The 7487-nt window shown below is 41.8% G+C and overlaps 1 protein-coding gene across 2 annotated transcripts in view; it reads left to right on the top strand.

Moving 5' to 3' along the window:
• The first annotated feature begins 16 nt into the window (after nucleotides 1–16).
• The window catches only part of mpp3a (membrane protein, palmitoylated 3a (MAGUK p55 subfamily member 3)), a 34241-nt gene continuing 26770 nt past the window's right edge, over nucleotides 17–7487 (top strand). For both annotated transcript variants that reach the window (XM_037088603.1, XM_037088601.1), the window contains exons 1-2: nucleotides 17–998; nucleotides 6339–6476. The gene's annotated coding sequence lies outside the window, so the exon portion shown is untranslated. The remainder of the gene's footprint in view (nucleotides 999–6338; nucleotides 6477–7487) is intronic.

Below are 7487 nucleotides of genomic sequence, written 5' to 3'. Positions count from 1 at the left end.
AGGAAAAGCTGCAGAAACTTCACTTGAGGATTCATAGGATTTCATCTACTTCTGAAGAATATGTTAAGTTTCTGGCTCTGAAGACCTCAAGTCATCTTATGCTTCTCGAAAATATACTTCACAATGTTTTACATTTCCAACATGATTTTGAACTGATGATGTGCTTCATTCATCAGATAATTGAAGCATTACTTCTGTAACCCCACCTGTTAAAACGGGTTACTTAGAGAAGAATTGAGCTGTATTGTATGTACACTTGGTATTTACAAGACATTTTGCTCAGCGCCCAAATCCCCAAATTGGGAAAATCTGGATTTCATTGAGGTCTGAAAGGCAGTTTGACCTCCTTGTTGTATTATTGTCTTGACATATCTCTGTGTGGAGCAACACAAAGCTCGTCTTTTTTGCCTGTGAATTACTTTTTAGCCAACAGAAGCCTGGATGACATTTAACACATATTCTCTTCATCAAATGTGCCCAGTTTATAGTGAAAGGAATGGTCACCACTATAAGACTTTTGTACATAATGTGTTGTAATAAGGTCAGAAATAAAGAAAAAAACATTTTAACTGGAGAAAACAAATGTTGATTTTAACCAAAAGTGCACATTAAAGTGCATCAACAGGTCTTGTGGCTCATGAGTACTTACTCATTTGTGAAAAAAAGAAGTATAAAGCTTTGGGTTATATTGCCTGCAGTGATGTCACTCAGTGGATAAATTGCATTTTAAAGTAATGTAGGCACCAGTTTTGAAAAAGCGACCCGCATTTCCAGCACAGCAAGTTTTGGACTTCTAGAAGAACTGTGGAGCTGTTGTTTTGGTGTTTGGTGATCAACAGGTGGCGATAACAATTCAAGATACACCAGTAAAGGCAGCAAAGAAGAAGTCTGCCAGCATGCACACATGGATCCTAAGAGAGGAGGCTGGATTTAAAATGTTTTGTGGGGACAGAAGAACATTCAGCACATGTGTAAGATCTCAAAGTTTCACTGTTTTGGTGAGTTACTTTGAATGTAAACACACATTTTGTCTGTTCATTACAAAGCTCCTCAGGGCACATTTGAAAATCCCAGTTTCTTGTGACGCCATGACAACATTTAGTCTCTGACGCTGTTCTAAGTTTGTTTTATTCACCCCATTAGGATTCAAGACACATCTCAATGATTGTGTCAGCGCACTTTAACTCCACATTTGTTTCTACCAGCACGTGGTGATTCTCCAATTCACTATAAAAAATCAGCATATGCAAACTTCGACAGTTAATTTGTTCTATTGCTTTTCCAAGCAGCACCACTCTCATTTGAACTGCATGATGGTGGACTTAATTATTATTCGCATGCACACACACACACACACACACACACACACACACACACACACAGCAGCAGCTTTTGGCTCTTGATGAAATGCCACATGAATCACAATGTTAATGAGATTATTTTTGGTGGTGAGGTTGATGTTGCATTTTACCTAGAAATGCTCCATCTCCCTGCCCGCGCTGCAGCACTCCGTCAGCCTGACTGATGAGGTGTATGAAGGCCTCACAAGTTTTATGTTGGTGTTTCTGTGAAACTTGGCTGCTGCTGTGGCGCCACACTCCAGGAGGCCGCTCCTCGCAGGCTCTTTAAATCTGGGATTTGGTTTGCTGGGCGGCTAAATCTGGCTTTGCCAGGCCTTAATCTTGGGCACTGGGTCAGTGGAACGCACTGTGACTGGCATACAGGGGGCACAAACCAGATGCACATGTTGTGTGGTAATCTGTATTTGTATGCACTGACTAAACATTGTGTTAATGCCTGTTGCAGGCCTGGATTTTAACACGTCAGATCCTTTATTCAAGTTAAAGTTCTATCCTGAAGAAATACTGTTCTGAAAATGTTAGTCAAGTGAAAGTATGAAATGCTGTCATAATTACAATGTTTATTTGTGCCGCCAGCTGTCCAAACTGCAAAATGTATCAAAATAAATTAAGATTTTTGAAAATAATCAAAAGCTGCAAATCTTCACATTCTCCTAAAATGTTTTGGTGTGAAAAATGACTTGAATATCATCAAATAGTTGCTGTCTTTGTCACTCTTTGTTCAACTGATAAAACATCTAATTTTATGATCCCTTAATGTTTTGTAGTAAAAAGTATATTTCCCTCTGAATTGTTGTGGAAGTTTGGCCTCCAAGCTTATCGGTTCCTTCTATTGATGCCGACGTGTTTTCTGACAGCACGTTGCAAGAATGATGTTGAACTCAGACTGAGAGATATTGAAACAGTTGTCCCGATGCTGAAAACCTGTGTACTTTTTTACACACAGAGAAAATTGATCAGGTGTCAACAAATGACTCGATAAAGAATCTGACAGATAAACAGAATGGATTATGTCACAGTTAATAAAATTGTATGACTTCCGATCCCAGGCTGCTGTTGTTTGTGTTTTATATGTTGGTTATACAACAAGGTCCTTGAAGGCAGCTCAGACGTGATGCACCTGATCATGTGATGAACTTGATGACATTATTAGATAATACAAACAGCTGATGTAACATCATGAGCTAGTTTTAAAGGTAACAAAGAAGGCTTGCTCAAATCTGGCTTCTCCATCCTCTGGTTAGATTTGCAGGATATTGATTCATTTTTTAAAAGTAGTCAGACAACTGAAGTGAAGCTCACTTCATGGAGCAGCAGAACATTTAAATGTAAAGCAGCTGACTGGACTGTGATCGGGGTAGAAGTGAACATCGATTAAGATCTCTGGCTTTTGGTCAAAATAGCTGATCCTTTCAAAGTGCAGGAGATGTACATTATCAAACCCTTTTATCTTTTCTTAAGTTAGTTGAATTAGTGGTCAGCTGTAGCTAGGTTAGAGCGGGTCATTAACTAATCAGGAGGTTGTTGGTCCGAGGCCCGGATACTGCTGGATGCACGAAAACGTATCCTATCCAACCTGCCTTGAGTTCTCAGTACACCCTAAATCCTTCAGTGGGCCACAGGTTAATATGATGACCTTAAAGTTCTCTCAGGTGTGTAATGTAAAAACTCGACATCAAGACAAAACCAGCTCAGTATTTCCACATTTCTGAGTAGAGCTGGACAGATGTTGATTGGCCAACAGATGTATCGGTGTTGGCGTACTGTTTTAGTGCAGCGATGTCATTTTAAACAATATATTTATCCTGTCACATTTCCTTCATGGATCATTGAATCAGAAATGGATGTATATCAGCTGATACATCGATAATAGATCAGAATATATCATTATAGACATCAGTTACAAAATTGAGTGTCGGTCAGGCTTTAATCTGCACTTTAAAGATATTTGACTACAGTAAAATTCACATGTGCAAACTGTTGTGAGGAACAGTCCTCCACATTAACCTGAACTGTGCTGTACTTGCTCTGCCTGTATTGACCCTCTGTCTCTGTCAGTCAAAGGCAGCAGCTCTAATCTGTGCAGGAATGCCCCGTATTGTGTACCCATTACCATCCTGCCAACTCCGTCTGCTGCAGCACATCCCGTCAGCCCACAGGCTCAGCTGACTGATCGATAGACCACTTAGCGGCCGTGAGCTACACACATCCCAGTCATTTGACCTGCTGGAGCTGTGGGAATGGGCACGCAATCCAATAAGCATCGAGCCGCTGAGACAAGCGAGCCGGACCACCGATTGGAGGAACTTCCTCCTCCCTGAGAGGCAGTATTTTCCTCGGGATGGGGGGGGATATGATCCTCTGCAGATCAGCTCAGCTACAGTCACACACAGATATTGATTCCATCTTCCATCTTAATAAAGAAACTGTCCACCGAAGACACCTGCAGTAGTTGATCAGACCAATACTTCATACCAAATGAAAGGAAAGTCAGGGGCATGTACTGCATCCTGAACATCAGTGTTTTAAAAAAGACAGCAAGCTCTTGAGTCCTAACCAGTGAATCTGTCTGAACCTCCCTCAATATTTCAACAACAACCTTACATTTAATTATCAGAGTTTCTTTCCCTGTTTGTTAAAAAAATAACCAGTATCCCTTCTGAGGACGTCACAAAGAGGTGATGCTGGGACAGACGGCAGCATATGAAGCAGCCCGAGGCGAAGATTAAAGACTTCATAACTGTGGCAGATGGAGACGAGAGTTTGCAAACACTTAAGTTTTACAATCCGCAATCGCCAACAAAACCACGTAATGAAATCCTGCCAAAAGGGCCCACAAAGGAAGCCGGAGCCACCTGCTCCGCCACTTCACTGCTGCGAATGAGTGGAAGCACGCCTCGGTTACTCTCTCCACCCTGCTCCTCCTCAGCTTCCTCCTCCCCCCCTCCTCTTCCTCCGTCCCTATTAAGTCACACAGAAGGCCGTAATTCACTTCTGCTAATGCCGCTCTGCAGCAGCCAGTGAAGTACATAAAATTGTGAAACATTTCCAAGCAGCCGTATAGATCTCAAGTATCACCTGCCAGAAGAAAATACACTCTGCAGTTTTCGTCACAGCCTCACACTTCCTTAATGGAATTACAGCCAGAGATGTGATGGAGGGTAAAACCATTTAAACCTGGCTCATTCAATCATCTGGACTGACACGGATCCTTCATTAAGGAGGAGTCATTCTGAAGCAGTGTCACTGACGTTTAAGTAGAGCTTATTGTATAAAAGAAGAAGGGAATAAATGTGTTGTCAGTGTTAAAAAAATATTATTATAATAGGTTTGGCATCTCTTTGTGTCTTTAGTGGTTATTCTCTCTCTCTTTCTTCACTTTGTGGCCGTTTTGTCACTCTGTAGTTGTTTTGAATCTCTGTGTACTTATCTATGTACTTGTGTAGCTTTATTGTCATTTTTGTGTGTTTGTAGTCACTTTGCATCTCTTTGTGTTCATTTTCTGTTCCCTTGCTTTTCATTTTGTACCTGTCGCCATCTTAAATCTCTTCATGGTTGTTTTGCCACTCTCCGAAGTCCTGTTGTGTCACCTTGTCTTTTTACGTCTCATTGAAGTCATTGTGCGTGTCTTTGCGGTTGCTCTGTGCATCTTTGTAGCCCTTATGCATCTTTGTGGTCATTTTTGTGTCTTTGTAGTCCTGTTACGTATCTTTTGTAGTCATTTTGCCATTCTTTGCGGTGTTCTGCATCTCTTCTTGACTGTTTTTGTGTCTCTTTGAGGTACTTTTGCGTCTTTTTTTTAGTAATTCTTTCTTCTTTTGTAGTTTGTATCTCTTTGCTGTTTCTTTGTTGTTGTGTCTCTGTAGTCATTTTACATCTCTCTTTAATCCTTTTGTGTCTCTTTGTAGTTGTTTTGCAGTTCTTTGTGGTTGTTTATGTGTATTATCCTTCTGGTCTTTTTGCATGACTTTGTGCTTGTTTTGTTTTTCTTTGTAGTCCTTTTTTGTCTTTGGGATCATTTTTGTGCCTTTTTTTTAGTCCTTCTGTGTCTCTTTGTATTTAATTCTGTGCCTTTGGTAATTTTTGAATCTCTTTGTGGTCATTTTTCTTCTTTTTGTGTTTGTTTTTGTGTCTCAATGTTGGCATTTCTGCATCTCTTATTTGCCTGACTCTAATGATACATAAATATCACTATAAATAATCAACCAACATGATTCCAGGAATACGAACTCCAGCTTGTTTTTGATCCCTAACTTCACTCTGTAAGCTGATTGGCCACAACCAGATTTGCTATCTTCCCATCTCCCCCGTCATTATCTCATACACTGGAGAGGAGAGAGCGGTCGGAGGCCTTGAAGGAGTCTGAGTGCCAGGGGATAATGCAGTGAAGGCCAGACAGACGATCATATTGACGACTCCTGGAGGCTGAGAGAATTGTGAAAAAGTCGTGGCGCCAGGCGGACATTAGTCTAAGAGGACATTAAGTCTTCTACTCCCAGACAAACTGCAGCGATCTCATGAAAGGGAGAACTGTAAATATGATTGCAGTTAATAACACAGAGGGAGGTGATACCTACTTCTCTCTTTCTTTGTCTTCCGCGATTCACAAGGTTGAGCTGAACCCCTAAAAATCCACAAATACAGGATGGATGAAATAGTGGGAACACCTTACAGTCTGATGATCTATCAAGATAAAACATATACAAAGAGTACTAGGAGTGTACAGTATATCCCCTTAAAAGGCTCTTTATCAGTCTTCTAGCCTTAATATCACCACTATGGTTCTTTTTGTCTGTCGTGAACACATTTTTGGGCACATTCTTCCTTTTGCATTTTCTACAGAGAACAAAATGATTTATTTTCTATTAAATTAAAAGGGAGTTTAAAGATTAGGTCTGGCACACAACATCTCCAGCACTGCAGAGACACGATTCATTGCAGTAACTAACGTACGTGTTCTTTTTTATCTGTGTTCAGCTTTGTACTTTTTCAGAGGGATGAATGAAAAATGAATGAGCAGGCGGGGAGATGCCAGAGGGACTGATGTGGAACAAAGTTAATGAGGCAGACCGATTTCACTACAGGCCACGTCTGGCTGCTGCTGCACTTTTAATAGTAAGTAAATACTTGGCTTCATTATCCCATGATGCAGCATCATTTTGTAGTACAACACATCTGCACTCGGGGCAGGATAATGGTTTGCAGAGTCTCCGCCATGTGCCCTATTATCTGATGTCAGCTCCGTCCATGTGGTCCCCCCGGAGCTGACTGAAGACACAGACCCAGTTTATGACCTATTTGTGGGACCGGACGGCAGCTCGGACCTCCTGCCCCACCTCTCAGCGTGGACATCAGGCTGGCCTCTCCGGCTCCCCAGAGGAGGAGGTTAGCAGATGCCTCTGAATCAATTTGGCCAGAGACCCATAACGACCTCTGCTGTAATTAATGGGGATGTTTGATACTCGCTCTGTCCAGCTGACATGGTGTGAGCACCGCTGCCACAGCACATCCATGGCTGTAACAGGTCAGGACTCAATGTGCTCTCTATTTACTGATCTGTTTATTTCACAGGGAAAACATGAAATAAACACATCGTACCAAATGTCTGCTTTAACATCTGTACATGACATGTCAGCGCAGTTCACTTCTTTGTATCCTAAAGTCCTCAGTGGTCCACACACATAGAAGATGAGAGGGGGGGACACACAGGCACAAAGACACACTGCAAAGTCCCACAATTACCATGTGAATGAAGGGGTGTGTATGAGTGTGTGTAGGGGGGGTTTAAGATGCCGTGTGTCCCCTGCATGAGCTACATGCAGGCAGACAAAGAGGGAGCAGCCGCTTCGGAGCTGGAGGTGGGCTGCCACAGCCGGGAGGGGGAGGGGAACTCTCAATACTCAGCCTATCAGATCCAATTAGCCACCACAACATGTTGGAGTGGATTCTACCCAAAATGAAAGAAAAGAGGAGATACAGCTCCAGTGTGGAGTCTTTAGACACAGTTTCTGTCTCTCTATCATCATCATTTTTGATTATCATTGAATTAAAGAGCTGACAGTGAATAAATCCCTCATTCAAGTTGCAGCTTTACTCGCCAGACCAAACATAGAGCTTTACTAAAAG

Source organism: Acanthopagrus latus, chromosome 23 (genome assembly GCF_904848185.1).
Source record: "Acanthopagrus latus isolate v.2019 chromosome 23, fAcaLat1.1, whole genome shotgun sequence".
NCBI lineage: Eukaryota > Metazoa > Chordata > Actinopteri > Spariformes > Sparidae > Acanthopagrus > Acanthopagrus latus.
Note: the sequence above shows the minus strand (reverse complement) of the source record. Positions and strands in the feature narration are given on the sequence as shown.